Genomic DNA, 20172 nt, shown 5'->3' with positions numbered 1-20172 from the left:
ACATCAGACATTTCGTGCCATAAGAGGACACATTAGGAATTATACACCAGTGACTGGCATCAAGGATCGAATCCCAAATAAATGGCAACGAATTAAATGAATAATGATTGGGTCTGTAGACTTAGCCTTAAGTAGTATTTATGACCATAAAACCGTTATATTGTCTATCAAATTTCATGCTGAAACTGTGAGTGAAATCGTTTAAATCCTTGATAAATAAAAAGATTTAAAAAATTCGGGAAATAAAAATGTGTATTGTTATATCAGAGACATATAATACAATTGTATTATATGTCTCTGGTTATATTGAATGAATAAATGAACGAATGAATACTTTATTGCAGAAAGCATTACATATGCTTGACTGTATACAGTTAAGATTTCAATTTCTTTTCAAAATTAAATAAGATTTGTTAGGTTTTTCGAAGTCGAGTAGCACCGCGTTGTAATTTGTGCCTAGCATAAAGGGTGTTTGGCGGGTGAATTCTTAATTGAGATTCGTTATTTAAACGGAAACCACAACACGTCTCGTTTATTTTTCTTTGTCCGTATTTGAGGGTTTTAAGTAGTAAACTTAGCAGTTGTTCTCAGTATGCAATGATTGAATAAATAGTGTATGTTATACATGTGATTATATAATGTGTATAAATAATTTGTATTCTCAGCCATTATTCACCAAAGAAAGGCAATTTTTTTTTTTGGCCGAACGAAAAGCACCACATTGCAGAACCGACCCTCTGTATTTATTGTTGAATTGCATGACTGTCTTTTTAATTCTCTGTCTGTCTGAAGGCCTTCCAAAGTTCATTATAGATTTCATTATAGATTTCATATCCGCGGTTTCTTTACGGTGACTGTATGCATTATTTGATACGGTATGCTTTATAACTGGTTTGTTAAACTTATGTATTTGTATTGGGAATGTGTGGTTTTGTTCCCGTTTTCCAATCCCAAGTTCAAAGATGAAATATCTGAAGCAAAATACGATTCTTGTACAATTTAAGGTTTATTGCGTGTAGGTATCTTCAAATTCAGATACATTAAAAATATATATGGGTGTTTGAATGAAGTAGTCTTGCATTGCTGATTTCCCTTAACGAACTAGTAATAACTGTATGATGATATTACGAACATGGAACCATAAGCGTTGTTAGCTACATATAAACATATGCGATATACAGTCATCGAACGTATGCAGTCTTGTTTGTGACGCTCTTAAGGATGTTCGATACTCTGTTTTAAAATAACAAGCTTTTTAAAAGACTGTTATAAATTGATAGTATATAAATAATAGAACTAAAAAAGCAGAAAAAAATGTACTTGTTTTCGAGATATAAGCCATTGAAAACTTTGCGGGAAATGATTCTCTCTAGAGTATATATTCATACATTTAACATTGCCACCTTTTTTCTTTCAAAAACTATGAAAAATAACAAGGATTTTATAAGATCTTCAAATATGGCTTTTTAAACTATATGTAATACAATTATGAAAAGAAAAGTAGGGGTTATCGGGCAAAATTTGTAATGGCAGTAGATGGATAAAACCAGAGGATTCCGAATATCTGACAAAAAGTCAAAAACAAGAGGAGCGAACATTTTATGAAGTCGTTTAAGAATGCAGGTTCGCGATACTTTTACATCGTTTGCTTCAATTTAAACATTTTGAGTTGCACTCGACTCAAAACAGGATAGAAATACTTACCAAAGCCTCTCATTCTATCCGTTTCTAAGTATTGTACAAATAAATTTTAAATTTTAGACCATGCCTATAGTTGAAAAACAAAACTTTACAACTAAAGAGCTGATTTCAGCTTCCCAATTGTGAAATTTCCATTTCTATGTATCATTTCAGCAGCACATGCATATGGAATATATACATCCATTTGCTGCTTACAATGAAGCTATTGAACAAAGAGTTCCAAGTGGTGAAGTTGAAATCATCCCGTCGAAAATTCTACGAACGCCATCACGAGTTTGTTGCCAGTTATGGAATATCTGTTTCAAAAATGACGACGGATATGTTCCAATTGTTGTAACCACAATCCCGTCCTCTTTTCCTCGGATGTGACCTAACGGATTAGACTTATCACCGAGTTTGTAACAACACGACAGGTGCCACATGTGGAGCAGGATCTGCTTTCCCTTTCGGAGCACCTGAGATTACCCTCCGCCTTTGTGGGGTTCTTGTTGCTTAGTCTTTAGTTTCTATGTTGTGTTTTGTGTACTGTTGTTTGTCTTTTCGTCGTTTTTCGTTTTTTTGCTATGGCATTGTCAGTTGTTTTCGACTTATTTGAATATCCCTTTGATATCTTTCGCCTCTCCTGTATTCTATACAAGGATAACGATAAACAAGCAACAGTGACTAGCGTCACATACCATTGTTACAGCGCTTTATATATATAGTACTTTTCTTTCTGTTACGAGTTTATTACCATTTGTTAGTCCTTGGGTCGAGATTTAAACAAGAGGCTTCTAAGAATCTGAATAGCTCACCAATAAGGAGGCATTCAATTGTTTCTGTCATATTGAGAGTTTTGTAGATATTGTACTGCTAATCATTGTTTGCTTATCTTTTTTTTTATTCTACCTATTTTAGTTTTCAAGATAATAGTTTTAAAAAACGAAAGAAAACAGTCAATTTTTTTCTCTCGAGATAATAGGCAAAACCTAAAATATCAATATAAAATTCTTTTAAGGGCAATAACCCCTATATATGGAGTCATCTGATAATTTTGGTGAAAAGGGGAAGTGATTTAGATCTTAACATTCTAGTATTTATGATAATTTCAGACAATTTGACTTATCGAGCATCTTATTGCTCTGAATAGTTTTGTTCTTTACTGTTCCTTTCTAATTGTTATAGTTTCTGTAAAATAAGCAAAAAGGGTAAAATCTTCTTTCAAGAGCAATAACTGCTCTAAGGGGTCAATTGATGATTTCAACCTGTTATCTTATTTGTAGATCTTATGATGCTGAACATTTTTGCTTTTTACTATTGCTCTCTGTATATTATAGTTTCTGCAAAAAAATCCTAAAATGGGTGAAAAATTGTCATTCTAATATCGTTTCCGCAAAACAATTAATACAAAAAAAGTAAAAAATACTCGTTCAAAGGTATGAACCCCTATAAGTGGTCAATGACGAATTCTGACCTAATGACTTATTTGTAGATCTTATTCTTCTGGTCATTCTAACTGTTTGAAATTTTCTCTATCTCTAAAATTTCCAAGATAATAACCAAAAACTTCGAAATTAGCAAAAATAAATGACTATTTAGGGACAAAAACTCCAAAATTGGTTGTTCGATTTTCCTGAAAATTCCACAGGAGGTATACCTTATAATGTTGATAATTTTTACCCAGTCAGTTTTGCTTTACCTGTTTTGGTTTTAGGGATAAAAGCCATAAACTGTTTACCTCTATGTTCTATTTTAAGTAACACCTGTCGCGTTTGTTAATGGATCTAATCCCCGACACAATTTTTAAACTAGATTCACTAAGGAACATTCATATAAAGTTTGGTAACATTTGACCCACTAATTTCAAAGAAGAAGATTTTTCTAAAAGTTTACGACAACGTCGAACGCAATGTGATGACAAAAGCTCGCATGGCCGTTGAGTCAAGGTGAAATAAAAACTAGTTAAACATGCCGGTTCCATGCCAAGCTCTTCAGCGGTTGTCGTTTGTCATATTTAATATACTGTGAATTCATTTATTTTCGTGGGTACCAATTTTCGTGGATTGAGGAAAACTTGCATTTTGGTAGATATTTGATTTCGTGTTTTTCCAAAAGTCTGCATATAATCATACATCAAATTTGTAATTCGTTGAACATTTAAATTCGTAGTTTTTCTGTACCCACGACATCCACGAAAATTGGTATCCACCGAATGATAATGAATCCATAGCATATAACGTATGTATTACGATGTATATCCCAGCTAATATCATTTTGAGAATATTGTGTAATTCGATTCAGGAAGACTTATGGCTTGACATTAAAGATCATTAAAGCTGTCTTCGAGGCAACCGAGGCAACTACCACTACAAAAATATCATAAAACCACACACAGTTAATTTTCACCCTTATACATTTTTTATAAACAGTTTCCACCAAATGCAACCAGACGCCAGCTAGTCGTATACTAGTAATTCATATTCATTGTGAAGAGCTATAATGATGACCGGGGTGGTTTTTAACGACTTTGATTACCAATGAGGGTCTAGCACGGTCGCTCCTGGCTAGCGCCTTTTTGGGCATTTAGATAATTTAGAGCTATAGAAACTCTGTCATTCCAGGATTTGTTTTTTTTTACTGTTGTCATTGGTTGGATATCCTTCTAAAAGGGGGGGAGGGGGGGTCATTTTTTATAGGTTTATCTTAAAACAATATCGAGGTCGTAGAAAAGTACTCAGAATATATATATATATATATATATATAAACGCCTAAAAAGTGTAGACAACAACACCAATAACAAAAAAAGGAACTATAAATGTAATTATTTATAAATATTTCGGATAACAGATATCCTTCATCAGTAAATATGATTGTGATGTTGAATGAATCATATATCAGTCTACTTAGATTAAACTATAACAATCTTGAAATTTATACAATAAAAAAGTCAAACCGAACATCAATAAGTATATTAAATAAAAATAATAATGTTGTAACTACTCTACCGTTGTCAAATTTGAAATATTTACAAATTTAGATTGTTCAGTGCTGTTTATTTGGAATTCTTATTGACGCAATCGTTCTTGTAACATCATAACTGTCGTCACCGTTAAAGCTTTAGAATTGTGCTAGTTCATATCGCACATTATTATTTTTATTTAAAGCATATATTTGAACTCTCTGTTGTAATTAGTCATATAACCTATGTCGTGTTTAACACATATTTAGAATTGTGCAAGCGTCTTACCTGATGTTCGGTTTGACTTTTTTATTGTATAAATTTCAAGATTGTTATAGTTCAATCTAAGTAGACTGATATATGATTCATTCAAAATCACAATCATATTTACTGATGAAGGATATCTGTTATCCGAAATATTTATAAATAATTACATTTATAGTTCCTTTTTTTGTTATTGGTGTTGTTGTCTACACTTTTTAGGCGTTTGAATAATTTATTTATTGTGTACATGTATCGTTACTCGTAACGATCCAGCGCCCTCGTGGGAAAAATCGTTGACTATTATTCAGACGTTTTATATAAATATATATATATATATATAAGCTGAAATACATGTTAAATCCGTCGCTAACCAAAGTCAACAAAAAATTAAACTGATGATAATGATTGATCCAGTGCATGGACTTTCCCCGATCTCCTGGCCATATACTAGTAAGTAAAATATTACATATGGTGTAGCATTCTTCTTTGTTCATTGTTCGTTGGTTATAACGATCGGGTGATCTCAAACGGTATTTAAGCCGGTATATGGACGCTGCGGTTTCTATTTATATGTTGACGGTCAATTTAAAAAATCTTGCAAAATACAACGTTAAATACGCTTTGTTTCTATTTATATTGAATATTGACGGTCAATATTAAAATTAGTATGGTAGGCCCATTAGGCGCAGATCCAGGGAAGCGAAGATGTGGGGTTAGGGGAGCACGGCCCTAATTATTCCTTTTTTGACGTTACTGTACATTAATTTAAGTAAAACTTTATAGGTATATTTTGCAGAGACAAGTGCCTGTGGGGCGCGTGTGCCCGTTTGAACCAGCCCTGTACCTGTCTATTGCTGGAGACTAGTTTCGGTATTTTGCAGGGTTATTCTTAAAATTTCATTATAGAATATTAGATAGTCTGAATGGGGTCTTCAATTTCTTTATTCTTTAATTTCTTAGACCATCTATGATATGAAAGTAGGAATGCCCTTTACCGTCAGCCGGCGTCAAACGGTCATTTTCGGCTACTGTTAGCGTCAAATTGGTTATTCGTCATGAAGGTAGAGTGGGTTGCGCATATTCGCCTTGGACACATTTTCGCCGTTTTGCTATTCTTTCTGTAAAATTTGTGTGCCTTTACCCAATACTTGCCTAAATCGTAGATGGTAAAGGCTGTTTGTAATGTTACAACTGTTGATATTCCTCTTTACCCCATTTCCAAGGTTATTCGCACATATTGAGAAATATGCAGGTGTTTTTAAATGATTTTGGCAATTATGTAAGATTTATATGGCAATCATGCGCAGTCTTAAAGTAAATATTTGTGAGAAAAATCGTATAGGAATGATCTCTCAAGCTAATTCATGTAATTGAAAACTTTCGTTTTTATAATATACCAGAATAATGAGAATGGTCATATCATACATTGCGGCGAAAATGTGTCCCCCATGGTACATGAACAACTTGATTTCCTTTTGAGTTTGCGTTCGTTTTTAGAACCATTAACCAATGTTTTGAAGATAATTTCTTTATTAAACATTTTTTTCATATAGTTAAATTTCTGAAACCTTCATAAAAAGTTCCAAATATTCGAATGTAGGTCGGATGTAAGTGGAAATGAACGAATTATGCGGCGAATATGGGTCTCTCACTCTACCCCCATTACGACCCTCTGATATAGTCTAATATTGATTTTGCCTATTCTCTATTCGTTATTATTTTGGATATTTTTCTCAATTCTAAATTTGTTTGCCCTTTATTCTGCACTTTTTGTCTATTATTATCTATTCTGTAAACCCCATCGGGGCATCCAGATCACTTGTCTCTGAAAAAAATATATTTTCAGGGACATTTGCCTGTGATCCAGACTATATAAAATTCAACTCGGGATTTTTATGGAGTTACACGGAACAGCATGCATGTCCATATCGAAAAAAACTTACGTTTGGCGGGAACCCGTCAACTTCCGCTTTAGTGACGTGAAAACGTAAACATTTGACTAATAGTTTTTCACATTAGAAAAAAAAATCTCTGAAGCAAAATGAAATCAGAAGTTTCATTGGCATGGGGGCGTGCTAAAAGTGGTTTTACACGCTTTTTAGGGCGACCTGCTTTAGAAAAAGTTGGAATTTCAATATTTATCGCTGTAAGTCTTGCCATGTTGAGGACGAACAGTTGGGACCATTTCATGGATATGTCCATTTGGTGTGTGATCTACTTGAACTGGTGCTTTTTTGTGTTGCCTACAATCAAAGAAAAATTAACAATGACAATGGTTTGGAATGTTGCATATGTGATATTTACCCTGTTCTTGGCTGATGTGATGTTTTATGGATTGTATGGATACTCAAAGCGACATTTCCTGGAACAAGGAATTGCTATGGAATCTACGGAAATGCAGTCATGGGCGTTTTTCATGAATATCGCAAGAATCTGCTGTATGCTTTTCTGTGTTGTCAGTTCAAGTACAAAATTTGTCAACAGTCTGAGTCCAATGAAGTCACCAAGAAAATCAAACTCAAAAAAACATTGATAAAAACTGAATTTGATTTATATAATTTTTAATTTCATAATTGTATTAATAAATATTTCAATTATAATTCTTTAAAAATTACATCATTTCTCCATCGTTATAACAATCAATGTCCTGTAGTAAAAACATGAGACTAATCGAGTTATATGGAAAATTAAAAAAAATAAGGAGATGTGGTATTATTGCCAATGTGACAACCATCACAATGTAGAGTCCAAATGACATTGAAAGGTGATAGGTGCCCTTATGAATACGGCCTTCAACAATTAGCAAAACCCATACCATGGGTATACTCGGCTATAAAAGACCCAAATATGAAAAAATGTGATAAAAATAAAATGAAATGAAAGAAAACAATGGCCTGATTTATGACAAAACAACAAACGAAAAACAAGCATGACACACAGCAAACAACGAAAAACAAGCATGACACACATCAAACAACGAAAAACAAGCATGACACACAGCAAACAACGAAAACGACAAGGAACAGGCTCATATAGAATGTAGCTGGGTTAAACGTGTGTGGGAACTCAACGCTCCCCCAAGCTATATACACGGACAAAGTATGCCACCACAAAGCCTTAGCACTGAACTTCAGAAACTGTATGATAATTTGGTATTTGCCCTGCAAGTAACTACACTGAATTGTGGTTCACTTCCAGTTACCTCGCCATAAAGATCTAGAGATACTAACCATGTGTCTTGTGAGAGTGTAGTTTCATCCTGAAAAAATCAAAACGTTCTTACAATAAAAAAAGCAACATATCAGTTAATTTAAGGCAATATACGATGTAAAGCCCGTAGGCTTACCCAAATGACTTGAAATCAATGGCAACTTGTAGTTTATCTGTGTTATTTTATACCAATATTACAATCCTTCAAAAAAGATGAATGTACTGGAGAAATCCTGGAAAATATTGGTACATTTGTTGCAAAATGAGTTGTAACCGTAGTAATATGAATATACTTTTACATGTTAAGTTGTGGAACCGTAGATATTTGGTCCTGTGCAGATTTTTTGGACCATACTATAACAAATATCACACTGACCATTAGAGTTTAGTTATACATTTCTGCAGTTAGTATAAGCATTGATTACTGTGACCTTACGAGGACCTTACACATAGTTTAAACACTATAACGGGTTTATCATCTTCTTTTCTGTGTTGAATTTCTATGCATACACAAATTTACTTCAGGAATTGTGCGAGATGATGTATTTCTGAATTCTTCATGATATTTGATGGGTGAAATCTAATTGAAGTACAATGGCCGTTAGCAATGCAAAAGGGCATGATACATATCTAAGGAGATAACAGTCTTACACATTTTTGTTTAGGGTCCAGCTGAAGCCCGCCTCTGGGTGCGGGATTTTCTCGCTGTGTTGAAGACCCATTGGTGGCCTTCGATTTTTTTCTGCTCTTTGGTCGGGTTGTTGTCTCTTTGACACATTCCCCATTTCCATTCTCAATTTTATTACACTTACATTACTTGACATATTTATATCTCGTCTTACTATTTTTAATATGTACCACCTTTATTTAGTATGACGAAAAAAAATTCACTTCTGTATTCGTACTATGAATAACAAATTTATTTTGTAAAAAATGTTTCTGTACTAACAACAAAATTATTATATTTAAATTTACCTGTGTACATTACTTTATTTAACGCCATTTTGTCCCAGGTTTAAGTTGACTTTTTGACATTGAAACATCTTTTTTATTTATATTGTGTCATAGGGCAAACTTATTCGTTCAGTGTATATTTACTTGTTTTGTGTATTGTCTTTTTGATCGAGTTAAGCCATTTCAATTAGTATTTTATTGTGTGTCTTTTTATGTTGTAATGTTATACCACTGTGTCAGGATAGGGTGAAGGTTGGAGCCTGTTAAAACATTTAAACCCGCTGCATTTTTATGCACCCGTTCAAGTCAGGAGCCTGTTGTTCTGTTTTCGTTTGTTGGTGTGGTTCGTTAGTGTTTCTCGTTTCTCGTTTTTTATATAGATTAGACCGTTGGTTTTCCTGTTTGAATTGTTTTACGCTAGTCTCTTGGGACCCTTTATAGCTTGCTGTTCGGTGTGAGCCAAGGCTCCGTGTTGAAGGCCGTACTTTGACCTATAATTGTTAACTTTTTATAAATGACTTGGATGGAGAATTGTCTCATTGGGACTCATGCTACATCCTCTTATTTATATAAGGTATTGATTGATGAGGTGTTTTCTATTTTTGGATCCGCACTTTTCATGATGACTTTTTACACCAAAACAAGCCAGTATATATATTACGGCCGCCATTCGGTATATCCAGACAAATAATCGTTAAAGCGCGAAAGATCATTTATCGGATGGTGAAGGCATCCTTAACGAGAAGACGCATGCAAGATCAGTATTCAATACAATTTCTTGAACTATAGGTACAACTTTTCGAAAAAATGATGTAAATAATTGTGCAAGGGGTGATACATCCATAGTGAAGGATATTTATCTGCAAAAGAGGCAGAATTTATATAAATGGTAATTGGCACACATAAATTTAAGGTGTTGCTTTGGAGACAGGAAAACAAGGTATTTAATGGCATTGAAAACCTTAAATTTGTATTTTTTTCTATTGAAAATTATACAATAATGATGAACTGTTTAAGAAAATATATATTAAATCTTTAAATCTATAATGTTCAACTTGAATAGGAAACATTTAAAATAAAAATAACTTAAAATAGTTCCAAAATTTTGTATTTTGAAGACGAATCGGCAATTTGGTCAAGTAAGGACTTGAAAAGTACTGATGAGTTCTTTAAGAAAACCAAACACCGAAAAGCTAAAACAGACGAAACAAGTGAATAGTTTTCCAAACTGCTCATTTACTGAGAGAAAACACGTTTATTTCAAGGTTTCAAAATACTAGTATTCATGCAGTGACAAATGAACATGTTCTTTTATTACTATTTTTTCACTTGTATAAATGTACTTCAATGAGGAAATCATCCTAAAACCAACTGTAAAATATTAAGAACAGTGACCTTGATCTTTGACCTGTTGATCCCGATATCAATTAGCTTTTCTACTATCCCTGTTATCTGTGTAAGATTCATTTCAATCAAGCAAGGGTAACTCGACCTACAATCCGGAAACCTTTTTTTTCTAAAAAAAATAAGGTATACTTTAAATAACAGTGACCTTGACCTTTGTCCTATTGATCCATTAATAGGTACCCACTTCACGTTTCTTCCATCTATACAAGTTTCGTTCTAATCAAGGAAGGGAAACTCGCGTTACTATTCAGAAACCATTTTTTCAATGTTTTCCCCTATTTTTTGTAACAGTGACCTTGAACTTTGACCTATTGACTCCAAAATCAATAGGCCTCTTCTTACCTATATATTTCATATGTTTAGGTTTCATTGTAATCAAGCAAGGGGTATTCAGGTTACCATCCGGAAACCATTGGTTATGGACTCGGGGACAACGCTTTATGCACCGGAATTTTTTTCGGGGAGCATTAAAATGGAAATAGCTACTAGTATATATATTAACTTTATATCTGATACGGACACCAATAAATCGGATGCCCAGCATACGACACCCGTTATGTTATACAACATTTGATCGAAAATTATACATAAATTGAAGAACAATCGTTCATAAGTGCAACACAAGTTAAACCTTTCTAAAAAGGTTCGGAGTGCTTCGCATTATCATAAAAAACGTCAAAATAAAGCAATAATGTTTTATCGGGTCTTAAATACCTATACTTAAATTTTCGTCCCTATCTTCTGTTTTTTTTTTCCAATCCGATACCAACTTCCAAGGAAGCACCAAATCTCATAAACTCGGCAGTCAAATGCAGGACTTCGGGCAAATTCAGAGCCGACGACCTTGCTTCGGAACTTGATCCAGGACATGTTATCATTCTAGCCGATAGAACCATATTATCATCATTAAGGCAATCAATCAGAACCGATATTTATTTATTAATAATTTCAAGATCGCGTAAATATCGAATTAAACCAAAGAAACCATTAACTTTTCACTGTGACACTATATAGCAAATTAAAACAGTACCAGTGAAATTATTCATTCATCGAGTATCAGATCGGATCTTGAATACCCATACTGTAAATTTTCCGTATTTGATATCATCTCCTGTCCGATAATGTCCCCAATTCTATTTCTTATTCTAACCAATAGAATCTTTCCCATATCATAAGGCAACTAATGAAAACCAATATATGTTACGTAATAATTTCAAGATGGCGTGAATATCGTATGAAACTAATAGCTTCGCACCGTGATGCGAAGCAACAAAACTTTTTCCAGACAAAACGATACAAAACAAAGCATGAAAGGGGACATTAAAAACGCCTCACAAGAAAACCATCAAATCTGTTTTCCAAGTGGAACTTACACCATATTCTCTTGCACAAGGGTGATTTATGACCTTGACTACTAATGAAGGTCTCAAACGGTCATTTAACATATCCTGTGAATGCAATCGTTACCAAAAACATATATTTGCCAAAGGATGAAGTTGTATACGTAAGCTCGCCACCAATGAATCCGAAAGTTAGCATCTAAAGAGATTCCTGGATTGAAAGATGCACTTAACGGATTTAGTTAGTTAACAGTGAGTCCCACCTTATCTCGATTAATTTACAACATATGTCACTATATTGTATACGTTGAAATGTCACGCCTGCTTTACTGATTATGACCGAGTTTTCATAATAACACGATGATAGGCTTTGAGAATATAGTTTTACTTTAGGTCAAAAAATATAATTCAGAACAAGAGTGCACACGCTGAAATGTCTCGCCTGCATTTCTTATCATTAACCATTCTTTAGGAACAAGTAAAGTACCTCAAACTTAGCAGCTAGACCTATTAATGTTTTTGGGGTATTTGTGTTGTATCGTTGACGTAAACCACGCATCCCATTTAGTCATACCATTAGAATATGTTATAAAACTAGTGCATACCTAAAAATGTTTGTTTCATTTTTTGTTCAACATTTCAAATGCAAGCTTTATTGTCTAGACCCACACGAAGCTGAAGCCACTGGCCAATTATGGAAATAATCAATGGGTTAGGTTGTATTTGATTTTAAAGTTATGTATTTTTAAAATCTGTATTGTTTGCCTTGTATTGATACACCTCAAGGTATTTTTATACATTTGACATATATTTGTCATCTTTGTGCTTTGATTGTCACTTTGATTACCTGAGATATAAGACTACGAAGATCTACAAAGGTGACTTATATTATTGCTGCCTTATACGACTTATACAAAAGTCATGTATATATGTTTCACAACTCCATTCAAGTGCTCTGGGTCAATGTAACTTATCAAACACTATATTATTTTAATCTCATTGTCATTGTTTTTATCTTGGGATTGAGCGGGGAGCTGAGCTGGGCCAGAACATCTCCCCTGGTCAGAAGTGGCCACTCCTGTTCACGTGGGGATAAATTAAATAGGGGACGGAAATAAACTTAAATTTTGACTAGATAACATTTTTGTTCGCTATGGATATTCCGTATATCGTCAAGTTATCGGAATTCCAATGGGAACTAACTGTGCACCACTTCTTGCGGATCTGTTTCTGTATTGTTAGGATTTACAATTAAGACTAAAATCAGCAAAAGACCCATCGAAGATCATCGAAACATCATCTGATACAAAAATTTAATAACACTTTTAGATATTTGGATGATATATTGGCTCTCAATAATGACGACTTCTGTTCAGTATGTACTCTAAAGAGATTTATCCTGCTGAACTGACTTTAAATAAAGCTAATACTAACAATGAACACTGCCTTTTCCTGGATCTGGATATCTTTATCTTTAACGGGAAGCTTAATACCAAAATTCACGAAAAAAGAGATGATTTTTCATTTCCTATTGTTAATTATCCATTTTTAGATGGTCACGTTCCCTTGTCACCATCTAACGGTGTTTATATATCTCAACTTGTTCGATTCGCTCACATATGTAAAACGTATTTAGAGAGGTTTAGCGCTATAAAACCAGGTTCAATCCACCATTTTCTACATTTGAAAATGCCTGTATCAAGTCAGGAATATGACAGTTGTTGTCCATTCGTTTGCTGTGTTTTATCATTTGATTCTCCATTCGATTAGGGACTTTCCTTTTGAATTTTCCTCGGAGTTCAGTATTTTTGTGATTTTACTTTTTGATTTAACGAAATAAATCGTATTACAGAAAAATTTTTACACCAGGGTTTTCGATATCACAAACTTGTCAAAACATTTACTAAATTTTGTCATCGGTACAAGGATATTATTCATAAATATAAATCAACGTGTAGACATCTTATACGTTCAGGTATTTCACATCCAATCTTTTGTGGTAATATTCTATACAAAGCACAAAAATGTCGTCAGTCACCTCAAAAGCTAACCAAACCTTTCAACAGACTTATTCAGAAGGGATATAGTTACGGTACTGATGTCAGGTCATTAAAGATGGCATTTTTTGAAATTTATATTGATTCACTCATAGGGTCTTTGGAAATAAACACATTTATTCTAAAACCAGTTGTTGGCATGATACTGGTTATATGTTCTTTTCATATATTTTACGATGGTATGATAATAAACCCCTAACGGGAGGGTTATGCTTGATTTTTAATCAGTTTAATTGAGGTCTGGACCTGGCATGTCAGTAACTGCTAGTATTCTTTTGTCAATTTCTGTCATCATTGTCATTTTGCTTAGTTTCTTCTGTTACCTGTTCTGACATCGGACTCGGACTTCCTTTAAACTGAGTTTTACTGTGCGTAATGCTATGCGTTTGTTTATTCTACATTGGCTAGAGGTATAGCGGGAGGGCTGAGATCTCACAAAACATGTTTAACCCCGCCGCATTTTTGCGCCTGTCCCAAGTCAGGAACCTCTGGCCTTTGTTAGTCTTGTATGTTTTTTTTTTAAATTTTGGTTCATTTATATGTGTCGGAGTTTAGTGTGACATCCATTTTCTCTGAACTAGAACACTTTTTTATTTATGGGCCAGCTGAAGCCTGCCTCCAGGTGCGGGATTTTCTCGCTGCATTGAAGACCCATTGGTGGCCCTGGACTGTTTTCTGCTCTTTGGTCGGGTTGTTGTCTCATTGACACATTCCCCGTTTCCATTCTCAATTTTATTAAAGATAAAAATCTCATTAAAATCAGCTGTTATTTTTCGCTACGATTCTCTCCACCCTAACGGAGTGTAGCGTATCACACCATCAGATTTTAATCAGATTGAGATCTCCAAAGACAGTTACATATATGCTGTTTATGTTACTCCTTAGGGGGAGCACCGTAAAGAAAGAGATTAACAGCAAATTTAATGTGAATAGTGTGAATCTTGAAAATTCTTGTAAATAACAGTTAACAGAGATAAATTATGTCAAAAACAGTGAACACTTTAAGTGTAAAGTAACAGATAACAGGAATCCCATTTTCATATAAAACAGTTAACAACATTGCCAATTTTAACAGAACAGATAACAGACAGTGGGTTGAAAACAGTTAACAGTTTATATATATTTCAAACAGTTAACAACACCTTGAAATAGCCCAAAACAGGTTAACAGAAAAAGGTATTGCCCCCCCCCCCCCCCCCCCCACCATATAAGGCTGGGCGGTCAATACTGTTCTCTATATAATCTATGTTTCTACCAGGAAACTTCCAAAGTCTCAATAACCGTGGTTTCTCAAATTTAGTACATTTTTGTAAATGTGCTAAAAATATGTTGGATCTGTTTAGCTTAACTCATACATCAGACGTCTACATCATATGGAAAACAACAATCTAGGAAATGTAGTACATTTTTGTAAATGTGCTAAAATATGTTGGATCTGTTTAGCTTAACACATACATCAGACGTCTACACCATATGGAAAACAACAATCTAGGAAATGTAGTACATTTTTGTAAATGTGCTAAAAATATGTTGGATCTGTTTAGCGTAACACATACATCAGACGTCTACACCATATGGAAAACAACAATCTAGGAAATGTAGTACACCGATTGCACAAAACCAGGCATATGTTGTACGGAAGCACAGATAGCTCCTTGTTTCATAGCACGATATACTCAAACCAGGAGAATGCATCATATTAGTTTCGTAAAGATAAGAATTTTTGAAATAAAAGGTGTGTTGATTGCACTGAAAGAATTATGAATCCAGCATATCTGTGCTCGTAACAGATTTCTGTAAATTAAATCTTTTTTCACATTACGCGGTGTATCTTTTTCATCTTTCTGCATGCCTAACTAAACATAAAACATCGAAAGGTATGGACATTTTCATAACAAACTGTTAACACAGAGATATGTCTCGCCTTTTTGTATTTTGACAGTAAAATTCAAATGTGAAATTAAAATAGCAATACTTTAACATGCAAGTTATGCAAAATATTCAAAGTCAATGAACCACGACTGAAAGTACTGGGTCAAACAATCTCCACGGAAATGAGATGTGCCAATGCTAATACAACTGCATACCAAATATTGACCTACCAATAGTGGTTATAAATTGTCCTAATCACAAACAAATACATGTAAACTAAGCACTAAGCAAAAGTTTCAAAGTCAATATACTATGACTAAGGGGGCGGGGCCAAATAATCTCAATGGAAATGAGATGTGCCATTGTAAATACAACTGCATACCAAATATCATTGACTTACCACTAGTGGTTCTCCATATACTGACCTAATCACAAACTAATACATGTAAACTAAGCAAAATAGGTTTCCTAGTAAATAGACCATCACTTAGGGGGCTGGGCAAACTAATCTCCATGGAAATTCTAATACAACTGAATACCAAATATCATTGACCTATCACTAGTGGTTCCCCATAAACTGACCTAATCAGAAACTAATACATTGTTGGCGACGCCGCCGCCGCCGGAAACACCATACCTTTGTCTCGCTTTTTGACTCCGTCAAGGCGAGACAAAAGGTACCAAAAAGAGCAAATAATATTAATGTTTTCATTCTTATAGCCTAATTGGGTGTAACTGGAAATAGACTAATACAAGTAGTAGATGGACAACCAGAGAAGCAAATATCCTAGATCTTATATTTAAATTTCTGCATGTGTCTAGTTTAGTTAAAGCAATACGGGTTTGTTAATTCATAACATTGTAATTTCCATCATTGAAATCATGTATAATCGAACAACCTATAGTTCCTGTATTAATCCCTATACACCAGGGTCTATACGGAGTTTACAGAACAAATAAGAGAAAAATGGGAACAAAGAATAAAGAATACAAAATAATACGGTGCTAAAATATAGAGAATAGAGAATAATGGGCACAAAAATATAGAATATAGAAAACTGGCCTAAAAATAAAAAATACACATATGAAACCCCTCCATCCAGACCCTCGTATACGTAAAGCAAAGTTGGATGACGTGTGTTAAGACCTTGAAACAGTATAAAAAGATATCAAACAGACAGAAAATGTTCAAGAACTCTCTAACAATTCAAAAGAGAAAAAGTATCATTGCAGTGTAACAATTTACTCCAACAATTTAATAAAGATGGGTATTAATAGAGTACCAGGCATTTCGATCAACAAAACAACATATTCAATTCATTAACGACACTCTTTAAATGAAGATTCAGAAAACTTGGCAAACAGCTGCCTAATAAAAGATTTGATAAAGTCAGTCTCAGCCAACATTATATGTAATACTGCAACATTAAGACCATTACGTTTTCAGAAGAACGAATAAATATACGTAAGTAATCATTGTTGTAGTAAGAGGAAATCATTCTCCTTATCGGACCAGACGTCCTCCAAATATCAGAACTGCATCAGAGTTTATTTTAAATACTAGCCATTTGAGAAAAAAATTGAAAAGTTGTCTACGGCAAAATACCATAACATTCCGACTATAAACACGTCATTAGTAAGGCAGCATACCATTCATGGCCATATATTAGAACATTCAGCACCAGTAAAAGAATCTAGGGTGTAGAATTAACATCAAATTTGAAATGAAATCAACAGATCAATAATGGCTGCAACAAAACACTAATGGCATGTTCAATAACAGAAACATAAGTAAATGCAGAGACATATAATACAAAATATGTCTCTGGTAAATGTAACACTTAATCACATGTAAGACTCTGTGTCCAGAGCGATTTTCTGATTTGGAATAACACTGCATATGGCTAGAGAAATCCAATCAATTTTCATGATATACTAAGGTCACTACAATAATTGAATTCCAGAGAATATACTGTACGTAGTTGAGTGCCAACTCAAAGTGCGTGAAACACTATTTCATGCTTCACTCAGATTTGGGTAAAACAAGTGTCATAAAATATTAAATAAATACAGGTAAAGCTTAACTGAATTTACAATCACCACGAAGTCTCCCTATGTACCCTAGCAAAAGAGGTTGATGAGCAAGTTGATAGAAAGTGGAATAAAATGCTCCGCTGGGCGCAGCTTGATACGACCGCAGAGGTCGAACCCTGAACAGTCGGGGCAAGTATGGACACAACATTCAAGTTTGATACAGCACTGAATTTGGATTGTTGAATAAATATTTGACACAGCATAGGTTTCTGACACAGAATGAATGTGGTCTAAGAACTTAAAAATTTTTAATTTACCTATTCAAACCATATTATTATTATTTGCTTTTATATATAAATCAGAAATAACCAATTTAAAATGGAAAATTTAAAAGAAACCCCCCCCCCCAAAAAATTTTATGAACCCTCTTATGATTCATCACTCCCAAACTCAATCCCAGCCTTCCTTTTGTGGTATGGTACCTTGCAGTACAATTTCAGAGAGATCTATACACTTGAACACAAGTTATTGTCTGGAAACTAGAAAAATGCTTGTTTTTTTGCCCCTTTTTGGCACCAAATTCCTAAACGTTTAGGGCAATTACCCCAAACTCAAACCCAGCTTTCCCTTTGGGATATGGAACTTTGTAGTACAATTTCATAAAGATCCATACACTTACACACAAGTTATTGTCCTGAACCTAGAAAAATGCTTGTTTTTTTGCCCCTAATTCCTAAAATTTTGAGGCAATTACCCCCAAAATCAATCCCACCCTTCCCTTTGTGGTATGGTAACTTGCAGTACAACTTCAGAGAGATCCACACACTTGAACACGTTATTGTCTGGAAACTAGAAAATGCTTATTTTTTGCCCCTTTTTGGCCCCTTATTCCTAAACGTTTTGGGCAATTACCCCCAAACTCAATTCCAGCTTTCCCTTTGTGATATGGAACCTTGTAGTACAATTTCATAAAGATCCGTACACTTACACACAAGTTATTGTCATGAAACTAGAAAAATGCTTGTTTTTTGCCCCTTTTTTGGCCCCTAATTCCTAAAATTTGGAGGCAATTACCCCCAAAATCAATCCCAGCATTCCCTTTGTGATATGGAACCTTGTGGTACAATGTCAGAGAGATCCATACACTAACACACAAGTTATGTCTGGAAGTTACAAAAATGCTTATTTTTGGCCCCTTTTTGACCCCTAATTCCTTAACTGTTGGTACCATAACCCCCAAAATCAATCCCAACCTTTCTTTTGTGGTATTGAACCTTATGGTAAAATTTCATAGAATTCCATTCATTTAAACTAAAGTTAGAGTGCGAAAACCAATGTGTCTTCGGACGACGACGACGACGCCAACGTCATACCAATATACGACCTGCAGTCGTATAAAAATTGATGTATCATTCCATCTATTAATTCTTGGAAAGATGATGTTATTGTGCGATAGGTTGGGACAGTGCGTAAATAACAGGGGATTTAATGCAGTCAGAGTTAATAACGCGTATCCTTTACCATGGATTGATGACTCTTTTGGTGGTTTGTCTGGGATTAGATGTTATTCAACATAATATCTTTAATCTGGATATTGGCAGATGAAATGCGAGCCTGCAGATCAGGCGAAAGCTGCTTTTGCTGTTTGTGATAATTATGTAGATTACCTCTTGAAACACATGCATATGTTACTGATTGTTTCTAAAAAATGTATAATGTTATGCAGCAAGATACGGACTGTATGAGTTCATACTAATGCCTTTGGGATTGAAGGGTGCTCCGGCAAAGTTTAAAGGTTTATGGAGACAATCTAATTGGTTAACAATGAGTAATTTGTCTCATATATCTTGATGATATAGTAGTTCTAGGGCGTTCATTTGATGACAATTTTTTTTTGGAAAGTGCTTGATTAGCTTTGTGCAGTGGAAAAATTAAAATGAAAGCTAAAAAGGGGTGCTTGATTAGCTTTGTGCAGCGGAAAAATTAAAATGAATGCTAAAAAGGGGTGCTTGATTAGCTTTGTGCAGCGGAAAAATTAAAATGAAGCTAAAAAGGGGTGAACTGTTTTCAAAACAATTAATCTATTCGGGACACGTTATCTATCCGGCCAGAATTGTCTTTCACTTTATTTCAAGATCAAAAGGACAATATTATAAAATTGTTTTTTTAGTGTTAATATCAATTATCAAAATAAATTCTAGATGTCTTCATTTTTTTGTGTAGTTGAGTTGCAGTCTCAATGACATATTTCTAATATCTCATTTTATTCATAGTGAAAGTTTTTTTTATCTCATTTCATGTTGCCAGAAATTCCCATTCTAACCCATACCAACTCAGCTTGACATTATACAATATATGCTCAGTTGCATATATATAAAACCTCATCATCATCTT

The sequence above is a fragment of the Mytilus californianus genome, unplaced genomic scaffold (genome assembly GCF_021869535.1).
Source record: "Mytilus californianus isolate M0D057914Y unplaced genomic scaffold, xbMytCali1.0.p SCAF_2, whole genome shotgun sequence".
In the NCBI taxonomy this organism is placed as follows: Eukaryota; Metazoa; Mollusca; class Bivalvia; order Mytilida; family Mytilidae; genus Mytilus; species Mytilus californianus.
Note: the sequence above shows the minus strand (reverse complement) of the source record.